At 37.1% G+C, this 25,910-nt stretch overlaps 1 protein-coding gene across 1 annotated transcript in view; it reads right to left on the bottom strand.

Annotated features, from left to right (window-relative positions):
• LOC126967910 (GTP-binding protein REM 1) overlaps positions 1-25,910 on the bottom strand; it is an 82,074-nt gene that overhangs the window by 55,546 nt on the left and 618 nt on the right. The gene's annotated exons all lie outside the window — the stretch shown is intronic.

Here is a 25,910-nt window from a genome sequence, read left to right on the forward strand (position 1 = left end):
ATAATAAAACCGAAGGCGAGGAATTCGCCGGGTGGCGGTACACGCGGGGCGGGGGCGGCTGTCAAATATTTCATTGCAAATTGTTTCACCTGCGCTCTATTCAGGTGCTGACTTATTTGATAAAAAGTGAGTCTAAGTATTTATTTATGTATTATTATAAATGAAACCCGCGGGGGAGGCGGTGCGGGGGCGGCGGAGGACGAGGAGTAGTCGGGGCCAACGATACAGAATTATTGAAACAATCATTTTATAATTAAGAATATTGTTTCAATCTGCATAATATTAATTAATTATAAGCTATTTTCAAATAAGTAAGTCAGATCTTAAATATATTTTTAAATGGCATTGTTTTCTGATGTACACCTACAGTGATAATGTTTATACTTAATAAGTCATAGATTTTTAATAAGATAGTTTAAAAAAGTCACTTTAGTTTAAATGCGTTATAGCTTTATTTTAGCGAAGCTACGGACAAAAATAATTGATCGTATATACGATGACGATAACGGTACACGCGTGTCGCACTAAACCTGTGTGACTCAATACTAGTAGGGAAGGTGTACCTCTTGGAACATTCTCTTACTTCATCTTACTCGGGGCTGCACGCTCTCAGTACTAACTAACTCATCATAACACATAAAAACAAATAATGAATGTTGTTTCGGGTCCCCAGCGACCCCAATACAGATACTGTGTCGAGTCCCCAGCCACCTCAATACATATAGTGTGTCGGGTCCCCGGCCACCCCACTACGGAAACTGAGTTGGATCTCCGGTCAACCCAATAAAGATACTGTGTCGGGTCCCCGGCCACCGAAAAACAGATACTGTGTCGGGTCCCCAGTCACCTCAATACATATACTAAGTCGGGTCTCCGGCCACCCCAATATAGTAACTGAGTCGGATCTCCGGTCAACCCAATACAGATACTGTGTCGGGTCCCCGGCCACCGAAAAACAGATATTGTGTCGGGTCCCCGGCCACTGAAAAACAGATACTGGTGTCGAGTTCCCAGCCACCTCAATACATAAACTGTGTCGGGTCCCTGGCCACCCCAATAGAGAAACTGAGTCGGATCCCCGGTCAACCCAATACAGATACTGTGTCGAGTCCCCAGCCATCTCAATACATATACTGTGTCGGGTCCCCGGCCACCCCAATACAGAAACTGAGTCGGATCTCCGGTCAACCCAATACAGATACTGTGTCGGGTCCCCGGCCACCGAAAAACAGATACTGTGTCGGGTCCCCGGCCACCGAAAAACAGATACTGGTGTCGAGTACCCAGCCACCTCAATACATATACTAAGTCGGGTCTCCGGCCACCCCAATATAGTAACTGAGTCGGATCTCCGGTCAACCCAATACAGATACTGTGTCGGGTCCCCGGCCACCGAAAAACAGATATTGTGTCGGGTCCCCGGCCACTGAAAAACAGATACTGGTGCCGAGTTCCCAGCCACCTCAATACATAAACTGTGTCGGGTCCCCGGCCACCCCAATACAGAAACTGAGTCGGATCTCCGGTCAACCCAATACAGATACTGTGTCGGGTCCCCGGCCACCGAAAAACAGATACTGTGTCGGGTCCCCGGCCACCGAAAAACAGATACTGGTGTCGAGTACCCAGCCACCTCAATACATATACTAAGTCGGGTCTCCGGCCACCCCAATATAGTAACTGAGTCGGATCTCCGGTCAACCCAATACAGATACTGTGTCGGGTCCCCGGCCACCGAAAAACAGATATTGTGTCGGGTCCCCGGCCACTGAAAAACAGATACTGGTGTCGAGTTCCCAGCCACCTCAATACATAAACTGTGTCGGGTCCCTGGCCACCCCAATAGAGAAACTGAGTCGGATCCCCGGTCAACCCAATACAGATACTGTGTCGAGTCCCCAGCCATCTCAATACATATACTGTGTCGGGTCCCCGGCCACCCCAATACAGAAGCTGAGTCGAATCTCCGGTCAACCCAATACAGATACTGTGTCGGGTCCCCGGCCACCGAAAAACAGATACTGTGTCGGGTCCCCGGCCACCGAAAAACAGATACTGGTGTCGAGTACCCAGCCACCTCAATACATATACTGTGTCGGGTCTCCGGCCACCCCAATATAGTAACTGAGTCGGATCTCCGGTCAACCCAATACAGATACTGTGTCGAGTCCCCAGCCATCTCAATACATATACTGTGTCGGGTTCCCGGCCACCCCAATACAGAAACTGAGTCGGATCTCCGGTCAACCCAATACAGATACTGTGTCGGAGCCCCGGCCACCGAAAACATATACTGTGTCGGTTCCCCGGCCACCGAAAAACAGATACTGTTTCGAGTCCCCAGTCACCTCAATACATATACTGTGTCGGGTCCCCGGCCACCCCAATACAGAAACTGCGTCTGATCTCCGGTCAACCCAATACAGATACTGTGTCGGGTCCCCGGCCACCTAACAACAGATACTGTGTCGGGTCCCCGGCCACCGAAAAACAGATACTGGTGTCGAGTACCCAGCCACCTCAATACAAATACTGTGTCGGGTCCCCGGCCACCTAACAACAGATACTGTGTCGGGTCCCCGGCCACCGAAAAACAGATACTGGTGTCGAGTACCCAGCCACCTCAATACAAATACTGTGTCGGGTCCCCGGCCACCTAACAACAGATACTGGTGTCGAGTACCCAGCCACCTCAATACAAATACTGTGTCGGGTCCCTGGCCACCCAGAAATTGAGTCGGATCCCCGGTCAAACCAAAACAGATACTGTGTCGGGTCCCCGGCCACCGAAAAACAGATACCGTTTCAGGTCCCCGGCCACCGAAAAACAGATACTGTGTCGAGTCCCCAGTCAACCCAATATAGATACTGTGTCGGGTCCCCGGCCACCGAAAAACAGATACTGTGTCGGTTCCCCGGCCACGCCAATACAGAAACTGATGCGTATTCCCGGCCAATCCAATCCATATACTGTCGGGCCCTGGAGTAATGTTGATCGTCACGTCTAGTGAAATAGACTCCGTGTTCAACAAAGTCTTATTCTTCTAGAATGGTTAATATCAATGATATGACTGCAACTACACTCCTCCATTCCAGTATTTGTTATCTTTGTTTGAAATGAAATGAAATGAAAAGAAAAATGTATATTTTGAAACGTATAGTACACATAGATATACAAATAACTTAAAATAAAACTTACAAAGGAGACAAAAAATAAACAAACAAAATCTGAAAGAATACTATACCTTATATAATAAATATAAAAATACAAACCAACGCTGGTCTTCCGTAATTGGGCCAAGTTTAGAAACATTCCAATATTAGAATCTTAACATAAAATGCCAGAATGCGAGTTAGCATTTTGTAGACTTGGAAAAACAATTCATTATTTATCGGAAAGCAATTTCCTTTATTGTCAATCACCTTTCTAGGGTTTCTTGTCCTAATACGGAGCCTTAATGGTTTGATTAATGTTCTCAAAGGTTTGGTTATTCATTCAATAAATAAATAGATTTTAATATAATGTATGGACTTGGATTTATTCGATTGTCTTGATTTTAGGTTTAGCTTGGATTTGATTATATATTATTATTATACAGGGTGTCCCAAAGTTATGGGACATGAAGGGGAAGTACCTTAAATATCGTAGATAGGGTATTTTACTGAAAGAAGACTTCATGTTATTTTTAAAAGTTAGTAATTCTGCATTCAAAGATTTTCTAAGTATTACTTGCCTCGTCTGGGAATCGAACCGACTTAAATGTAAAAAAAAAAACACCCCTACTCTTATGATACCAATCGAAAGAATGGTCAAAAACTAATAACTCTTCTTAAGTAACATAGTATTTTAAAAGAAAGGAACAACGTTAAGTTGTAAGTTACAAGTTAAGCGGAGATATTCATGCCTTCCTTCCCAATGGTTCGCTTGTCTAATGTTTAATATAATTTTATGTTCTTTATTTTATGTTTTTTTTTGGTCAACATCGGTCCTGCCGAGACAACTTAAAGTAAACAGAAATAAATAATAAAACATCTGCCAAAATAAAGACTGACGGACTGACATACATTACATACACAATCACAAAAACACTCCACAAACAAATACACATACATTTTTAGGGAATTAAGGGACGAGACGAGCAGGACCTTCAGGTATTTGATACGCTCTGCCCATTACAATGCAGTGCCGCTCAGGATTCTTGAAAAACACAAACATTCTGAGAAGCAATACAATAGCGTCCGTCCTTGAGACATAAGATGTTAAGTCTCATTTGCCCAGTAATTTCACTAGCTACGGCGCCCTTTAGACAGAAACACAATAATGCTTACACATTATTGCTTCACGGCAGAAAAAGGCACCGTTGTGGTACCCATAATCTAGCCGGCATCCTGTGAAAAGGAGCCTCCCACACGTAACATACACATAAACATATACATTACTTACATATATACACACTTATATACATACACACTTATATACATCACACTACACATCATCGCACCCGCAGGCGAGTGTGTTATCTGCTTTATCAAAAGTCCATCGGACTATCAGATCATATTAGATCGGTAGCTATCTTTTCTCCTTCCCACAAACACCCAGCCGGTCCGAGGTTCGAATCTCCTAAGAAATCGCCCCGCGACTGTTGTTGCGTAGTATTTGCGGCCTCCACGGCCCACGTCCTATGTCGCTTTAAAAGCCTTTAGGGCTGACAGCATAGAGGGGGTTTTTTGTCTCCATAAAAAATGGCATATCTGTTTTTGTTTTCTTAGTTTGTGAAAAACAGGCCTCTGTAAGCGATGTGTTGTCTTAAGTTGAAACGAGTGTTGACTGCCGGTTGTCTCATTTGCCCAGTCATTTCACTAGCTACGGCGCCCTTCAGATCGAAACACAGTAATGTTTACACATACTGCTTCACGGCAGAAATAGGCACCGTTGCGATACCGAGCTTTAAGCACCAAAGGGGAGCCTGATATAGGTAGATAATCACGGTGTGCGATCTATGTGATATACGGTGCCGACGCTACGTGGAGAGTGACGTCACTCTCGCAGGAACATTCTGATATACGGAGAGTATAATTAGCCGCCGAGGAGTGTATTAATACCGCGGGTGTGGCCGTTGAGACGTAGCGGCCGCCAACACAGCTCCTGCCATCGGGATCGCAAATCACGAGATGATACGGACTCTGTGCGAGCCCGTCCGCCAATCAAATATTGTTGTGAGTTACAGCATCAAGTCTTATTAGTTCAGCAGTTTCACGAGCTGCGGCGCATTTTAAACAGAATCACAATTAGTGCTTGGCATCAGGCAAGGCGCCGCTGTGTTCCGGCCGCGGCCGCCCACTTTACCGAAATTGTGTCCAAAAAGCCTCCCACTGGATAGAACTGTATTCCAATCTTTTGTGGAGCGTTGTATATGCTTCTACAACAAGATGCCAGAAAATGTTCAAAACAAATGTTTTACGAAATACAAAAGAATTGTTAAAAAACGTTTGTGTGGTAAAGGTTATATAAATGGTGTTACTGAAGCTACTATTACATGCGTGTTACAACTAAACCTGGTAAATATTAGTTTGTCCAAGATGGCCGCCGGGAACCCGACTGCGTCGGGGATGGCCCACGACCGGCGCTACATTTATATCGCTGATATAATGAAAACAATTCCAATTTCTTTATTTATTAGGTATATTTTGTACAAATACAAACTCAAATAGTTTAATTGAAAAAATACATAATCATTTATTAAACGTCAAAGATCTATGTACCACGTATTCTAAGAAGTATCCCTCACATTTTTTTTTCATAAACCTATCCTTACAATGTAATATTGTATAATAATAGTTATTAAAGCAGCCAGTCCTAGTATTAACCTAATATCATCCATTACGAATTATATACAAATAAACTAAGTATTAATTAAAGAATTATTTATTTTTGTAGTAATTTACATTTTGTATAGTGCTATTATTAAAATTCACTTGAAATGTTCTTTTGCAGCGTTTAAAATATCCAGCGGTGGTGTGCTGTCAAGACTTGAATCGCTAATTTCTTCAAGAAAAATGGCGGGGATTCGAATAACCTACTTTTTTTTACGGCGCGCCACGTTCTGGTATTGTGGAACGCGGGTAAACGAAAATGTTCCTTTAGTGAAATTCATACAGATACCACGCATCGAGCAATAATAATTAAATAATCTGTCTGTTGAAACTCTTTGCGCATGAAGGGATCGAAAAAAAAACAAAGGAGCGTTGTTATATAATTCATTCAGTACAACATTACCACACTCACTTGGATGATGTAATGGTTATTACAACATTGGATGTTTTAATGTTGGCAATAAGCTAACTGTTTCAGAATCTTTAATAGAGGACTTAAAGCATGGGTGAAGATAAAATATATAATTTAATATCCTGAGGGTGGTGGTACATTCCCAATTTGTAGTATCTTGATTAAGTAAGACATTTATGTTATAGTAACCTTTACCACACAAATGTTTTTAACAATTATTTTGAATTTCGTAACACATATACGTGGCATCTTCACTTATGGAAGTCAATTTTGATGCCATTCATGAGACTACCATACCAGGATGCATTGTTCTGAGAAGAACCGGCAAAGAACTCAAGAAATTTTATCCGCCCTTTATAATTTCACAGTATCCCCACATTTTATCGTGTATAATATATTCTTGAACTTTATAATATTATAATTTATATTATAATGCCTTCATCAAAATTTGCTAAATATGAAGCTTAAATTTATATAACGAAAGTTCAGTAATGTGGGAATTTAATTTAAATGATCACCGAATATTTGCCATTCAATATTATCTCGTGAAAACATTCAAATTAAACATTGCTTGTCGAGCTTTTCAATAATGCCATCACAATAAATAAGCTCAGATTTATTAAATGATTTGGGAGTTGTGTTCATAAATCGAATTGGTTTGAGCAAACATTCATTTGTTCTGTTGAATATTGTTTAAATTGGACGTAATTCCAGAAAAACGTTCTAAACCACAATCATGTCGAAATTGATTTAAAATTACAAAACTGGTCACGTGATTTATATTAAGGCGACACTAAATGCCAGCGTCCTTGAGCGATTTGAGTTCACCGCTGCAGGCCCGCCATCTATATAACAAAGCCAATATTTTCAAAATCCTTGCGTGGAAAATAGTTTATATGCTTACAATCCTCGTTATTCACTACTAATCTGAATAAATGAACCTAAACAAAAAAGTACAAGCTATAAGAATAATTTTTATGAGAGAAGTACCAAAAAAATGCGTCACGCCATGCCAAAAAACTTGTTTAACTTCAAAGAAAAGTGGTAGTTCAAAAAGGCTCGGTAGTGTTAACTATAATCAACATCAAGCATTAGCAACCTACAAATGAGAGTTAAGGATATGTGTAACAGGATTAAGTAGTGTTCATAGCTCGAAATGCTATACTTTCACCACAAAACTTGTCTAAAAACACCATGTTTGCGTGTTTTCTGCTTACTCTTCGCCTGACGAAAAATGGCAGCCCTACTGTCACTCTTTAAATGACATCATGACTTAGTAGCCCAACCGACAGGTATAGAATACACTAATATTTATTAAACTTTAAACACGAATTCCTTAAAATGTGATGTTTGTGGCTTGGAACGTTTTTCCGGAACTACGTGCAATTATAAAAACACAAGCTGGCATTGTAATATGGTTCCAATTACGAATTCTAACAAATTCGATATTTGAAAAAATGTAATTTCTAGACCAACTTCAATTTATGCATGTGAGTACGGTCAGATAACTTGTTGGCACAGTTTAAATGTTTGGTATTGTTTGACACGCGTGTGGCGTCTGTCAGCACGGACTGTCAGTCACCGGGCCTATGGTAATTTTTAACGCATTAAAATAGAAAATTTATTGAATTAGGCGTTACTTTGCGGAAACCCATAACTACACAAATGATTTAAGTTTTCTTTAGTGTTAATTCCGCCAATATTTATTGTTAAAACTATTCGACGCGTGTTTCGCCTCTACACGAGGCATCCTCAGGACGTGTTGTATCGCCAAAATCTGGCACGAGACACTATATCTATAGATATCTGTAGATAAAGAGTCTCGCGTACAGCGTATACAATTCAGCAGCGTTTTCGTGTTATATATTATGAAGCCTTGCTCAAAAGTCAAGCTATCCATTGGTAAAAACAGCACGACAATCAGTGCAGTAGTGGCGAAGGACTTTGTTTTATAATATGTAGTGATAGTTGTCCTGTGTGATATTAAAAACATTTATTGAAATTATAAAAAAAACATATATTCTAAAATAAATAAAGATATATGAATCGTTGACTGGTTGTAATGGTTCGGTTATGCGTGCAGCAGGGTGTGGGGGTGATGGGGAAGGGGGGGAGAGTAAAGGTTGTTTTGAATGTCAATGAACCGGAACTGATGAGGATCTACACGCACGTGCCTACCTGAGTAATAACAATAGTTGGATATTAACTATAAGCTAGAACATCTCTTGTTTGTGATATGAAAGATATGGACAGTTTTCAGTCGCCGGGATCCCAAGAGATGGCAGCGAGTCAGAGAAGATGTAACATTTTGTTATTTAACAAAATTTCATGAACGATGCGAGACTGGAACCCACGACCTCTCGCGTTCCTTGCGAGTGCTCTTCCAACCGAGCTAACCTTTCGAGTGACGTATCGTCATAAACTCATGTATGCTTTGTTCAACTCTTTGTGGCTTCATCTACAGGATCTACTTTACCGTTGATAACCTGCTCAAACCCAGTATTTGCATATTAGGAAATTGACTTGAGATGTCGCTCTTGCAAATCTAAATAATTTCTTATGTCACAACTAAAATTTGAAAAACAAAATTTTATGAACGATGCGGGGCTCGAACCCACGACCTCCGGCGTTCCGTGCCGGTGCTCTAACCCAATTTCTTATGTCTTTAAAAGAGACAACCCTCACTTCTAATGAATACACAAATAAAATTTGTGCAAGGGGTCGCGGGTTCGAGTCCCACATCGTTCATAAAATTTTGTTTTTCAAATTTTAAAATGTAACATGTCATGATAATAAGCCAGAGAGAGATGGAGAATGTGAGCAGCAAATAACCAATTAACTGAACAAATACAAGCCGGCGTGTGGACGTTCACTATTCACAAACCAAGTGTCACGATTCAGTTTTTAAGGCCATACGGGTCCTTCTGTATTAAGTTATAACGTAAGTAGCTAAAGTAAAAACATCTCATTGAAAATATAAATAAATATTGAAAATATAAATAAATATTGAAAATATATAATGTTTTAAATAAATAGATTCAAATTCAAATTCAAAATTCAAAAATACTCTATTCATGTAGGTCACGAAAATGAAACTTGAATGACAAAAAAAAAAAATTGTTTCTTATTGATTTACCGCTACTTCGTAAAGGGTTGAGCTAATGAGAAGAAGTAGCAAGAAACTCATTGCCACTCTTTTAAGTCAAGATCTACATTTTAATTGTTTTACAAATCATTTCAATTACAATAATATATGCAAAGTGACGCAACAAAAATACTCAAATGTCAAAAACTTAAAGGTTTACACGAGTAAGTCAAAAAAGAAAAAAAAAAGTAAATTAATACTTATAAACACAAGAGTTATTGAGTATAGTAGATTTATCAATCCACACATACCGTAAATAAATAGAGGCATTATGTGAGCATTTCATAAAATAAAATATATAATAACTTTAACTTTAAAGAAAATAATAATAATAAAAAACACATCAAGCAGACCTCCCGGTAACAAGACCATCCAGCCACCACGAGTAGCACCCGTTCACGAGCATGACGCATGGACCAGCCATTGCCTCCCTCGACCATATTTTAGGGAAGGGAACGACCCGCCCCACGGCGCCGCCATTGACTTGACCATCGCACTTAAAAATCTAATGTAATAAAATATGTATTAATTATGAGATACATTGTATTTTTATTAAAAAAATAAATAAAAATGATACACTGTGTTTCCATGCTTTTCATAGAAGAACTGAGTTGCGAGACTTGGTTTTGTGACAAGTTATGTTTTTGATGGTATTTATGGATCAATTCACTCAACGTTCTTTTGTCGAATTTATTAGAAATGCCAAAGCTGTTTTAACACAAACATTGTACAATATAAAGTAATTTAAAATTCAAAGCCTACGACATACAATACTCGAAACGTAACAGTAAAATGAATGGTTTCTCCGCGTTTCTTGTTCGAATATCCTTTATAAATGATGTTTGAAGATACAATTTCATTACAAGGCGGGCTGTTACTGGATTAATAAAGTGTCTTTCAGTTTTATCTGAAATTAAAATCAGTATCGTTAATGTGGTCTATATGAATATATGAAACTCATAGCCATTACGGAGCTGAGCCGGCGACACTAACACAATAGAAGATAGGTTTTTTTTTATGAAAATAAGGGACGAGACTGCCCATTACAATGCAGTGCTGGTCAGGATGCTTGAAAAACAACGAAAATTATCAGCGTCACTACTCTCGTCACCTTGAGACATAAGGTGTTAAGTCTCATTTGCCCAGTAATTTCACTAGCTACGGCGCCCTTCAGACCGAAACACAATAATGTTTACACATTACTGATTCACAGCAGAAATGGTTGCCGTAGTGGAAGCCATAATCTAGCCGGCATCCTGTGCAAAGGAGTGTTCTACTGGTAAAGAATACCCGTATCATATCGTCCTGGAAACCTCTTAAGTAAATTCAATCCACAGTTTGGTTGAACTTGTAGAAAATGTGTATAAACCCACACCATTGGGAAACGCCACACATCCAGATAGTGGGCATGATATCTCAGTGTGTGGCGTGGATGTTGTAATCCGAAACTAGAAAAAGTGGTAGAAAATGATCATCATAGTTTTTCCACGTAAAAATCGTAAGTTAAGCGAGCGTGGCCGATTAAATTGTGAACCGATCTCCAACTTCTCTTGACTTCCGGCTTTTATTTTGTTGCTGACTCTCTCTGCTAAAACAAGGTGCACTATGAGGAGCAACAAATTTTTACTATAGTTTTTCCGCGGAAAAATCGTTAGTTAAGCAAGCGTGGCCGGTTTTTTTGTAAACCGATCTCCAATTTCTCTTGACTTCCGGTTTTTATTTTGTTGCTGACTCATTCTGCTATAGCAAGCAACAAATTTTCATCATAGTTTTTCCACGGAAAAATCTTTAGTTAAGCAAGCGTGGCCGGTTTTTTTGTAAACCGATCTCCAACTCCTCTTGACTTCCGGTTTTTATTTTGTTGCTGACTCTTTCTGCTAAGCCAACCGGCAGTATGAACAACAACAAATTTTCATCATAGTTTTTCCACGGAAAAATCGTTAGTTAAGCTAGCGTGGCCGATTATTTTGTGAACAGATTTCCAACTTCTCTTGACTTCTGGTTTTTATTTTGTTGCTGACTCTCCCTGCTAAAACAAGCTGCACTGTGAGGAGAAATAAATTTTCACTATAGTTTTTCGCGGAAAAATCGTTAGTTATGCAAGCGTGGCCGGTTTTTTTGTAAACAGGTCTCCACTACTCCTGACTTCCGGTTTTTATTTTGTTGCTGACTCTTTGTGCTAAATCAAGCTGCAGTATGAACAGCAACAAATTTTCATTATAGTATTTCTGCGGAAAAGTCTAGAGTTAAGCTAGCATGGCCGGTTAATTTGTAAACCGATCTCCAACTTCTCTTGACTTCCGGTTTTTATTTTGTTGCTGACTCTCTCTGTGAAAACAAGCTGCACTATGAGGAGCAACAAATTTTTACTATAGTTTTTTCACGGAAAACTCGAGAGTTAAGCTGGCGTGGATGTTATTTATTTTGGCATAGTTAAAAAAAATCAATTTTTATTTTTTTTCTTCTTAGCATCTTTCAGCAACAAATTAGCAACAAATTGACCCCTATATGCTTGATGGATCAGTCTACATTCAGTGATTCCCACGCTATTTTAATGTAAAGTTAGCGTTATTGCCGATTTTTTGCGATCGGTTAGAGCAAAAAAATTAAATTTTTAGCAACTAATTAGCAACAAAAAAGCAACAAATTTCGTTGTTTTTTTTTCAATTTCGCTAATTTTACGTCGCCATTTTTTCAAACCTAAGTTTTCACGATCTTGTACGTGGTCCATATTGAAAGTTTCTAACAAACAATATAGTACTTGAAATATGGAACACTGTCAGGTTCTATTTAGGTTTTTTATACTTATTATTATTCTAGGTTACACGTAAACTGTGGCTTTAGCCAACAATGAAAAATAGAGTGTCAACAAAGAAAATGGTTGCTTTTTTTATCTGCATATCGGCACAACTTACTACAGTAAGGTACTTAAAAAATCTATACGTCAGAAGAAAACTGTGTTAAGTTCATTTTTTTCAAAATACACGTAATAAGCGCGTACACTTTCCTTAAAGGCTGGCAACGCTCCTGTGATTCCTCTGGTGTTGCAAGAGATTGTGGGCGGCGGTAATCACTTAACAACAGGTGACCCGTACGCTCGTTTGTCTTCCTATTCCATAAAAAAAAATACCATCATTTTCATTAAATGGCATACTGTGTTATCTCCAAAATTACATACTTCTTAAAAGTCTTAAAATAATATTATACTAACTCCACATTTAGTCCTATGCATAATCATTCAAGTCCCACATAACACAATAGACCTCTAGTATTTGCATTCTTGTGTAGTAAGTAGTTTTATGTACCAGATACACTTTATATGTGTGGACTTTTAACAAAGTAACATGACTTCGTATCTAGGCAATTATGCATTATAGGCTAAAAATTAATGTGAAATGTCAGTAAATATAATGATTTATAACAATGACGTTCTATATGTATAGAATGAATTAATAGAATGTGATTAATGATAACTATTCATTCGCTGAAAACGACGTTCAATTAAGTGAAAATCAATAAATTAACAAGCGAAAGAAAGTGTGTGGACGTATTATAATATTGTACGGAATAAATGCTATGTTACCTGCAACTACCGCAAAGAAAATTTCTACAACTTTTATAGTGTTTCAGTTCATTTTATCCAAAAAGACCCGACTGGAACACGCAAGTAATGGGCGTTGTCGAAAGCTGTTTGTAACTTCAACCAGCCGTTTCTGTCACCACTGCACATGAGGAATGACCCCCTGGCCAATACGGCAAAAGAGAAACCCGATCTTCTGTGCACTCTTGTTGCCTCCCACTCAACTCTTGACGGTGACGGAAAAACTGATCGTGTATGGCACAAGGCACTTCAAGTGGACCTCCAGCTTCCTCACTGGGTGCAGCATACAGGTCGTTTTCTACGGTTATTGCTCGAACCCGTGAACGCTGGAGTTCCACAAGGCTGTGTGCTATCTCCTACACTGTTTCTTCTGCATATCAATGATATGCTGGACTCTTCAACATACATTGCTATGCAGAACACAGTACCGGTGATGCCGTATACATGGACCAAGCAGGTCCCTCTCGGCTGACCAGCCCGGAAGAAACTTGTGGCTTCTATGTAAATGTCTCTTATGTAGGTCCCGGAATGGGGTATAAAGAAACTTGTCCAATTTTACCTACAGAAGACTCTTAAGTTTGACTATTTAAAAACAACCCCATTTCTCGAATCACAGCTCGTCAACAATAACCTAAAGCCTCGCCTAGGCAAAGCCATATTGGCATCGAACTGTGGTAAGTCCACCCCTTCTCTATTTGACTACTTTAGAAACATAATATTATCATCAATTATCAAAAATAATTATTTAAAAAAAATATACATAATTGTTCTTCCTATAAAAAAATCAATTTGTGACTTAACATACTCTACTTCTGGGGTACACAAATCAAAATTCGATTAAATTGAACACACTCTGAGCAGATAGTAAGCTTTCTGCTTTAAAAGGCAAAAAAGCCATTTATTTTCTCAAAATTGATTCATTTAGAAATATTTTTAATGTCATTTCTAACATACTAGACACTACTACCGCTTCGGAAACAAATGGCGCTCTGAGAGAAAAATGGCGTAAGAAACTCTCCCAACTAAACTCTGAAGACTCTCTTTAACTAATTATAATAATGTAGACAATACAATAGGGATTAATGTTAACGCCTTTCATACTGTATGGATGAATTAACTTAAGCTAGCATTCTGAATGAGGCCGCTTGCTAAAGTTATATATATTTTTGCTTGGTTAAAAATAAAATGCTGTGAGTACGTTAATGTAAGTGCACAGTGCGTGTAATTCAGAGCATTCAAAATGCCGTTAATAAAAAAGTAACACAACTTTTAAAGGCTGCAGCAGTGTTCTGAAAAATATTTTAATATTTGAGAACAACTCTGAAAATGAACGAAATAACGGAAGATGAATTTATTTCATTTGTTATTTTCATATAATTTATGTCATTTGTTTGTTTTGTGTTTTTAAACGTCTAATTACATTTGGTATAAAAAAAAATATGAACTCGTGTTATTTTTGTACAACTTTGTTTCATCGATTGTTGGGTAAAATTGTGCAACTAAAGTGGCAGTGGGCAAGGCACATAGCTTGACGGACAAATGGCCGTTGGGGCAAAAAAGTCCTCGAATGGCGACCACGTACCGGAAGACACATTGTTGGTAGGCCCCCCACAAGATGGACCGACGAATTGATCAATATTGCCGGAATACGATGGATGAGAGCAGCGCAGGACCGATCGTCGTGGAGATCTTGTGAGGAGGGGGGGGCTTTGTCCAGCAGTAGACGTGTTATGGCTGATGATGATGGGTAAAATATCTTAGCCGGTAAATTGAAGACGCACAATCCAACTAAAAAAACAAACACATCGATCCAATGACCCCGGTCGACGCGTCGACCCCTAACATCCCGATACAGGCAAGTCTTACATCGCGCACTGCAGTTTTCTCACAATGAGTGCTATTCGCAAGCCTTCATCCCGTTCGGCTGTGAGTGTCCCATAACATCAAACATTGAGTTGGTTGAAAAAAGTCGAATATTTATATTCAATGAAATTCAGAAACTATGATTGATTGTTTTATACTACACAAGCGGACCCGACAGACGTTGTCCTGTTCGTAATAAAATAAACTCTTGCGGGTGGAATTTTGTAAAATTGGTTCTTAGCTGACCTCTACTCGGCGAAAGGAATATTCCTACCAAACCAAATTTCAAGTCTCTACGCCTTATGGTTCCAGAGATATCGGGATGAGTGACTATATACGTGGAAATCTCTTATATATTTATAGAGATAATATAGGTTGTATGATAGACACAGTCGAACGCCCTTAATAAGTCATACAGTACTCCTGTTGCATTCACAGATTCACAGATCCCAAGAGAATAAATATAATTTAAAAGAGCTGCACCAGCGTCAGCTGTGGATGGTTAAACGATGAAACCGTATTGACTTTAACCTTTGTAATTTATTAAAAAAAAAACTTTTATATATCTTTGAATGAGAGTGTTGAAAATATAATTATATAGTGTCACACTCTTTAAATAATTTCTTCAGTAATCTCTTTGTTATAATTTGGCATCAATTCACGTTCAGCTCAGACCTCAGATCTGATTCTGCGTTTCATAATCTGATTTACATTAAGCAGTTTTATACTTTATGTAATACTTTGTGTTTGCCTATTTCGTCATTTATAATTTTCCACACATATTTATCACCACCTATTTGTGCTGATAGGTGGTGTGAAGTTATGTAACTGTCATTGTGTGGTATGGGAAACTCTGAGGTTGACTAACAAGTACGACACGTATATTCCGATTAGTACGGCAGAAATAACAGTTAAGCCACAAAACGGCACCTATTTCTGCCGAGAAACAGTAATGTGTAATCATTATTGTGTTTCGGTCTAAAGGCGCTGTAGCTAGTGTAATTACCGGGCAAATGAGGCTTAACATCTTATGTCTCAAGGTGACGAGCGCAATTGTAGTGCTGCTCAGAATTTTTGGGTTTTCGAGAATCCTGAGCGGCACTGCATTCTGCTGAACGTCCTGCTCGTCACGTCCCTTATTTCATAAAAAAAAAAGAAAACGAGGCCCGGCAACGAGCCGCTCAGTGGATGTATCGTCGTCTATACAAATATCCTAGCTGGGTCCGCTCTTGACGCAGGCCCTACTTCAGCCACCACCACCCGGCAGACACAGTCGTGACCGGCGCGGTTCCTCATCCCACTCGCCGTCTGGCCCGCGGGCTTTGACCGACCTTTTAGAAATGTGAAGCCCGCTTAAACTGATCATTCATTACTCTGATTAATATGATTAAATAAAATGAATCTTTCGCATTGAAATATATTTTTAACCGACTTCAAAAAGGAGACGGTTCTCCATTCAATCGGTATTTTTGAAGTGAAAACGTCTTTAGTGGTGTTGAGCACTTTTATTGAGATGGGTATAAATTGTTAAACTCGCGTCAGGACACGTGTCCTGATCGAAAATTCGTATGATAATTTTTTACAATGTTTTGGTACGAGGCGACCATAGTTGAAGAAGAGATTGTCTAATGTATGACGCGAGTAAACCTTAGTAATTATATTCTGATGTCATACGACGTATTTACACATATCAACATAAATATGGTAGCGGTGATAGTTATATCTTTCACAACGGTTTAAATCATGTGTCGTCCTGGCAGTATGTACCAGGACTTCATATGCAGTTTAGAGGTTCATGCACAATGCACATCTTAAAATTATTATTCAAGTGCGACCGGTTTTGTTGTTCGTTGGTGTTCATGGTTCTCTTTGTACTCTGCTATTATTATTAACTCGTTCGCCGAAAAGTGGGTATTAGGCTATCTGTCATTTATAGCTAACAAACGATCTTCACGATATTTCAGTGTCTCACAAGAACGTGAAATAGAGGATCTATATTGTCAGTAGGATTTTTTTACATAAGTTTTGTCGTTTGAAGCAAAAAATACTGCGATCATTTTTATATATTGAAGCGAGTATACCTTAATATTATATTCTGACGTCATGCATACGACGTATTACTACATAAACACCAGGAGAACATAAGAGATAGTAATGTCTTTCATAGCAGTTGAAATCATGTGTCATTCTTGCAACGTCTACCAGGACTTCGTAATATGCAGTTTAGAGTTTTAATGTAAATTTTGTATCGGATACAGCGATGCCTTTGATTGAGTATTTGGACGCCAAATTTAATTACAAAATGTGAGTGTTAGACCACGGACAAGTAAAAAATAAGGACTCCGTGTCACCTTACATAAAGGTGTAACACCAAAACAAGCCGATTAACGCACACACTTACACTACTGCAGGCCGATTAGCGGCCATTATGAGAATTGTCATCGTCTGTGACAGATCAATTTGCGTCTAAATAAAATATTTTAAGAATACCGTCGTGCGTTGTGAAAAAGTGTAAAAACGATACTATATAAGTATTTGTGGCCATATATGATTATTTAAGGGAGAAAAAATTGTGTAACTTGTATCCCTCGCAACACACTAGCATAACGGTGCTTCACTTACTAATATCACGGCGCGGAGACCTTCTTTTTTTACTCGTCCGTGGTGTTATATTATATTTATCTCAGCGGAGTACTCTCGCTACTTCGACCCTATAAAGTTCCGTAATGTAAGATTCACGTCTAGACGCAATAAAAAGTTGAAACAACTTGAAGAAGATTTAATTATATAATATCATAAAGAACCAATTACATTTGGTTTGTTCCCTCTCTCAGAATATTATCCGTGAAAGTAAATGAAAATTACTCATTGTCTGGAACATCAATAACAAGAGTTATTGTGAATATATATATGTATGGATATATACATGTTTATTTATTCATAATCGCTTATAAAATGCTCACAGAATACCATTATTGATTTATGGTGTATGTGGATGATGCAGCTACTGTACTCAATAACTTTTGTATTAATTTACATTTATTTTTTTGACTTACTCGTGTAAGACATTGACTATTTGACGTTTGAGTGTGTTTGTTGCATCATTTTACATTTTACATATTATATTGTAATTGAAATCATCTGTAAATCTTGATATAAAAGAGTGGCAATGAGTTTCTTGCTACTTCTTCTCATTAGCTCAACCCTTTACGAAGTAGTGGTAGATTCAATAAGAAAAATATTTAACTTTTTTTGACATTCATAAGTGTCATTTCCGTGACCTACTTGAATAAACTGATTTTGATTTGATTTGATTGGATTTGAGTAACATGTATTACACATACACAAACACATAGACACATACTCACATAATCACACACAGACATACTGTTCGAATAATATTTTTCTTTTTTATAGACTTAATTTGTGATCCCTAGGTTTTGGTACTGTTGATATGAATTCATATGGAAGAGCGTGGCCTTCTAGCACAGGTGTTTCTCACTTAATAGAAGGTCACATCCACTATTATGTTTGTACCTTTTTTGTTACTGAAACAAATATTAATAATTTCATTTTCATTTTATATTAAAAATCTTGCAGTTATATCTTTAATACTACACAACTATTTGATCAACACATAGACAAATTAATTATTGATTGCCCCATATTGAAGGATTGGCGAATAGGCTTAGTTCTGCAGCATATTATGCGGTTAAGAAAATTTGACAGTTAATTGACATAGATACGGCGCGACTAGTATAATTTAGTTATTTTCATATTATTATGTCCTATGGTATATTGTTATGGGGCAGTGCGGCCGATATTAATACCATCTTTTCGTGCAGAAGAGGGCTATTCGCGCGATTTATACCCTAGGTCCTAAAGAATCAAAATCAAAGAGAAAAATTTAAAGAAATGTCATTTTGACTGTTGCTTCTCAATTCATTTTTGATAATGTTCTGATATTCATAATGTTAACACGAGGAACAAACATAAACTTGTTATGTCTACTACTCGGTTGGGTCGAGTTAGTAAGTCTTTTGTTGAGCGATTTATATATATGATTCTACAATATGATCCCAGAAAATGTACAAAACAAATGTGTTACGAAATTTAAAAGAATTGAATAAACGTTTGTGTGGCTTTTCCACACAAACGTTTATTCTTCGTTACTATACCATAAACGATTTTCTTAATGATACCACAGACTGGGAATGAAGCGAACACCCTCAGGCTCTTTAATTATAAATGGTTATTGTACGATATTACATTGGAATCCATATTTTTATATAAAAAATTCCCGCTGAGTTTCTTGCGCCCGTTCTACTCAGGTCTGAGGCAGTCTCTTTTGAATTCGTTCAATAAGTGCTTTTGAATCCTTTTTTGAATATAAATATTTTAATTTTAATTTATTAAGAATGATAATGACATTAGGGTTTATCATAAGGATATGTTCTGAACTAACGTCACTTAAACTGATGAAAATATTATGCTGTGCTTGTGATCGTAGTCATCTAGAATACACATCTCAAGTATGAAACCCAGTTTGTAATGTGTACATTAACCTTATTGCAGCAATACAAAAAAGCAGACAATTTTTTTTATAAAAATAAGGGACGAGACGAGCAGGACTTTTAGCTGATGGTAATTGATACGCCCTGTCCATTACAATGCAGTGCCACTCAGAATTCATAAAAAAACCCCATAAATTCAGAGCGGCACTACAACTGCGCTCGTCGCCTTGAGACATAAGATGTTAAGCCTCATTTGCCTAGTAATTTCACTAGCTACGGCGCCCTTCAGACCGAAACACAGTAATGCTTGCACATTACTGCTTCACGGCAGAAATAGGTGCCGTTGTGGTACCCATAATCTAGCCGGCATCCTGTGCAAAGGAGCCTCCCACTGGTGACTCCCTCGCAGTGCGAGTCGGACTCGCCCATGAAGGGTTCTGTAGCAGCAAGTAACATAATATAAAAGTTCTTGTAGGTTTACGATTTATAACGTATTTAAAAAAAAACTACTTACCAGATCTTGTTCAAACCAGGAAGTTCGAACCAAATCATTCTCTTATTTTAGTAATTACAGGTTGGGGGACACACATTTTACCACTTTGGAAGTGTCTCTCGCGCAAACTATTCAGTTTAGAAAAAAAAGGATATTAGAAACCTCAGTATAATTTTTAAAGTCATAGTCATAGACCACACATCTGGGTTGGATGAAAATAATTTTTTGAGTGTCAGTTCTAAGTATGGGGAACCCCCCAAATTTATTGTTTTTTTTTCTACTTTTGGGTAAAAATTTTAATGCGGTTCACAGAATACATCTATTTCCAAGTTTCAACAGTATTAGTAGTAAGTAGTTCTTATCAGCAGATTGGTTTACGAACCACTGTCAGCTCTCAAAGGCTCTCTTAAGGGTGCCCACCCTATAGATTTATGCTTTGTTAGCCAAAGTAGAGCATAGCAAAAAGTCGTAGGTACATTTTACACGTGTAGAACCTTCTGAAAACAATATTGCTGATGTACCAAATTACTTTCCCACATAAATGTGACTCTCTTTGTTAGAATAAGCTATATAAAGTAAGTTCCGTAAAATTAAGTATTCTGTGTTTAGTCTTAGCTCCGTAAACATTGTAAATCGGGTTTATTGTATAAAGTTATTTTTATATAAAGTAACCATTCAGTTATTCCTTGACTCGAGCAAAATAGTTGAAATACAACCAGCAAAATGTAATTATAGACAGAACAGTTTTCTTATAGCGCATGCAAACTTTATAATGAAGTTAATAATGAATACCACCTTGATCTATTCAAGATAACTTCACTTCAAATAAGACAGCAGGTAAATAAAAAAATAATTAATATAAAGTAGGTTATACAATTTATTAAATATAAGCGACTGTACCTAAACAATAAAAAGTTATTATTATTTGTGAAAGAATAGCTTTCTGTTTTCCAATAGATTTATTTTTAATAATTTGTACCTAGCTGTAACTTTTCTGAAGTTGTAAAATAAAATAAATATATAAAGAATCTTTCTCATGAAGCCAGCCCGCAGCTGAAGAAACGCAATAAAGAAGTGCTGAAGAAGAAAAATAATAAACTTGAAAATGAATGTGTAGAACAGCCGAACAAATTCTGTGATGTGAGACGAGTGCAAGATCTATGTCGTCGATATATGAAGTGCAAAGTTTTAATATTAGTCGATCAATCTGGATCTAAATATTGAATCACTTTCTTATGACTGCTGGAGAAACAAGTTTCTAATAAAAATGTAACAATAGTATGATTTACGAAATATCCCACAAGTCTTCCGCTTTTTACTGCAAAATAAATGAGTTACTAGATATAACAATAATCATAATATACAACATCATCATCATATCAGCCGGATTATGTCCACTGCTGGACAAAAGCCTCCCCCAAATATCGCCATGCCGATCAGTCCTGCGCTGCCCTCATCCAACGTATTCCGTCGATCGTGACCAGATCGTATATCCATCTTGTGGGGGGCCTACCAACGCTACGTTTTCCGGTATGGTCACCATATGAGGACTTTACTGCTCCAACGGCCACTCACCCGTACACTGCCTCTTCAGATTCGCAACCATATGGGCTATGTCGGTAGTTATATTTTTTTGTTTTTTTTTTTCGTCTGTGTGTTGCATGTCGCGTGACGGTCGGGCGGCGCCTATAGTTCGACCGTGTAGTGTGTAGACTATTACTCATTTGTGCCAGCGCTCCACGCTATTTTGTTTGTTTTTGTCAGTGTTTAATGTAAATATTATTCCAAAAAATTTTTTTAAATGTCTATAATGTGAAAAAAAATTTCACTTTTAACCGTGATTTCATTAAACCACATAATCCTTTTTATTTTTTTTTGCACGTTTAGTTATAATTTCACACAAAATATCGACTTTCAAGAATCTGTTGATCAAATTTAGCATCATCACGTCTTTCTGAACCTAAATACATTTACAAATAATGTGTACGTTACCTACTTTAATAATATTCATAATACACAGGAGCTAAAGCTAAGCGTAGCGTATACGACTTATCAATCAAAATCGGTTACAGTAAACAGTATCTCCGATAGAGATGTCGTTCTGTCTCGCACGCTCGTCTGTAAGATAGTATATTGTAAATCGCACCGATCAGTGTTAGCAGACTGTATTTGTAGCTAACTATGTTTCTCTTCATCAACAAACAATACGCGAGCACCTTTTTTCACAATTTTAAACATCTCAGGTACTCGATTACTTCTCTCTCGACTCTATTATCTGAAGAAAGTGTTTGGTGAATAGATTATCCTGCTGGGACACAACATTGAGTTCTTTAATAGAACTAACTACAATAGATTCCCAGGATAACACGTGTCGGGAAGTAATTTGGACACTGATTTGATAAGTAGATCTCTCTATGCATGGATTATTATTTCAAAATCAATGTTTAATATTTATAACATGTGAATTTTGAATTGGCAATAATTAATAATTATTATCGTCAAAGTTTCACCAATTTACAAGAGAAACTCCTAAGGCCTGAAAGAACGCGTAAAAACATCACAAGGCCACCTTACTGATCAATATATTATTTATATTTTACTTCGCCTTATCGGAAACATACTAATAGCTGAGTAACGTTAAAACTAAATTATATTACATGTTCATTGCATTAATTCGGCTCGAAGGACCACATGTACGATCATGTACCTGAATCGCACATAGTATTGTACTTGTCAGCGGTTCACGTGTACTGATAATTTTATTAATTAGTTCACCCGAAACTAGCAAAGCGATCGCGTGTGATCACGCCATCATTAAGCATAAAATCATTTATCAACATAATCTTCATATATATAATTCTTGTGTGCGTGTGTCTGTCACTGAACTCCTCTTAGACGGCTGGACCGATTTTATTGAAACTTTCTGTGTGTCTTCAGGTGGATTCGAGAATGGTTTAGATTCACAATTGAACTACCTCCTGAACGGCTGGACCGATTTTGATGAGATTTTTGTGTGTTCCAGTGAATTTGAGATTGATGTGTGTCTTCGGGTGGATTCAAGAATGGTTTACATTCACAATTGAACTACCTCCAAAACGGCTAGACCGATTTTGATGATATTTTTGTGTGTTCCAGTGTATTTGAGATTGGTGTGTGTCTTCAGGTGGATTCGAGAATGGTTTAGATTCCCAATTAAACTACCTCCTAAACGGCTGGACCGATTTTGATGACTTTTTGTTTGTTTCAGTGAATTTGAGATTGGTTTAGATTCTCAATTACGTCCATATAATATAATTCTCCTGCTCATGTGTATGTTAGTGAACTCCTCCTAACGGCTGGACAGATTTTTCAAATTAAAGACGTGTGTACAGGACAACGTCTGTTGGGTCCACTAGTCTATATATATAAAAATGAATTGCTGTTCGTTAGTCTCAGTAAAACTCGAGAACGGCTGGACGGATTAGGCTAATTTAGGTCTTGAATTATTTATGGAAGTCCAGAGAAGGTTTTAAAGGTGAATAAATATGAAAATGCTCGGAATTAAATAAAAACAACAATTTCATTATTCCTTTGATGTATATGTCGCGTCGTTCAGAAATCAAATTGAAAGAATAATTTAAAATGAATAAGCTAATTAGAGTTTTTATATATTTCCAACTTTCTCAGGAGGTAAAAAAGAAACTTAATTTAATCTTACTTGTTGTTAGATTACTTACAGCTGTTAACTATCTATCAAAATATTTTTATATAAATTGATAAAATATGGCGATATCTTCATTTAATATAAAGTTAATAACGTTTTAAGAAATAAAGATCTTTATAAGTACTACGTGTTTTGTCATGTGTTTATGCGGACGAAGTCGCGGGTATCAGCTAGTCAATAATAAATAAATAATAATATTAATAACTCGAGTGTTAATTTAATAGGAATACATTCAAGTAGCATTTATTAAATATCACGACAAGAGTGTAGTGTTCCAATCAAGGACCCTATATCATTTTTTTCTACATTTTTTTTTACTACAGATCGTACAATGAATAAAAATGATAGTAACAAACTTCTGATCATAAATGTTTCTATTTACCTACATAAAATAATCAAAAATATATTTATGAGGTAACAATGAACAATACGTTGTCCTTTGAATGAATGTCCTCTTAGTTGACATGACGTTTACTACAATACAATTAAAACAGAACGAGACAGTTAACCGAACAACAAGAGGTTTGACTGTTTCGAAGATGTTGATAAAACATGAGTAAATCACGTGAGATACAATCACTAATACTCGTAGTAAATACTTATTATGAACGTTTGTGTACAAGATTTTATTAAAGAATATGGAAAATGAATTAATATTTGTAAAATACACAATCGTGGGCAAAATTTATGGAGAAAATGCGAATGAGAAATTTATGCAGGGTCTGTGTAGGGAAAGGACATCTGAACCAAAGATGATTTAAAATATTTAAATAAGAGGCGAGACTGCCTTAGTAATATTTGAAATTTAGTTTAGTATGAAACGTGCAGTCATTTGACATAATCATTATAATAGTAGTAATTACAGTATGGCGATTGGCGACGAAGTGTAATCCGGCTAAGTTTGAAAGCGAACAGTTGCTTAGGACGTAGTGGAGTTCGGCTATCTCCGTTTTTACAAAATTATAGCCGTCATCTGCCAATCTATCAATGACTGCACGTTTAATACAATCGAGTGAATCGCTTTTTTCTTAGAGAGTTTCACTAGGCATTTTTTTTTATATTTTATGAAAACTAGGGACGAGACGAGCAGGACGTTCAGCTGATGATAATTGATACGCCATGCCCAATACAATGCAATGCCGCTCAGGATTCTTGAATAACCCAAAAATTCTGAGCGGCAATACAATTGCGCTCGTCACCTTGAGACTTATCTGAACTAAAATGATATTAATAATATAATTATCTATCAATACAAATAAAACTTTCAAAAGTAATGTCAAAATTGCCGCGCAAATATTAGAATTAATAGTGTTCAAGAGGCAAATCTCTCGCAAAAATAAAATTTATTCTTTTAAATTGTTCATGGCTTAGATCATTTATACGTATAGATATACTGTGACAGCTGTCAAAAGATCGACAAAATTTAGGTTGACAGTTAACCTCTATTTTGAGCAATACACGCACACTAAGATCAAGTGACATAGAAAATTAGAAATCGCGAGTTTAGAGCTTGTCACGCAAACTAAAGTAATAAACCTGGCCTGTTTTCATAGGTTGTCTAACAGCAAGAGGCCTAATCGTATTTTAATATAATAAATATAGTTTTTTAACTTAATAAAGGGCGTTTGTTTTTTTTTTGCTACGCTTTGCATAGGTATTTTATTGAATAAATATTTTGTAAATGTGATTTATTTTAGTTCATTGTATAAAGTGACAATGAGGTTATTGCTACTCCTTCAACGCTGTAATTATAAATACGCGGTAAACATTCACAAGTTCTTTAAATGTTTGCGTATTGAATTATTTATTTACAAGGTTTGCTAACAGGTTTATATCTTAGTTATGACCAGAATTCACAAACACAGCTTGCGTTAAAACAATATCGCTCGGTATTGGATACGGATTTAATATTAATGAAAATATGGAAGACCAATAATTATTATTACGAAAATATTGAATACAAATTACTTTTAAATTTAGTAAAGAAAAGTGTCCGCGACACATCAGATTAGATTGATTTGATTTCTCTATTGATGTTGATAAATCTTAATATATATAAATTACGTGACACGTTATTTGTCCGCGATGGACTCCTAAACTAATGAACGGATTTTAATGGGGATTACTTCATGGAGTGCAGTTTAGTCCAACTTGAGAGGTAGGATGGTTTTTATTTCGATTTGGGACCCATAATTATTTTTATTTTCAATATTTGTTTTGTATGCACATTTCTTCTATAAAATAATTTAGTTACGCACGGTTTGACAGTTCTGCTGTGAAACGATTTCATTATAACAACAGGGAG

The sequence above is a fragment of the Leptidea sinapis genome, chromosome 1 (genome assembly GCF_905404315.1).
Source record: "Leptidea sinapis chromosome 1, ilLepSina1.1, whole genome shotgun sequence".
NCBI classification, from domain to species: Eukaryota; Metazoa; Arthropoda; class Insecta; order Lepidoptera; family Pieridae; genus Leptidea; species Leptidea sinapis.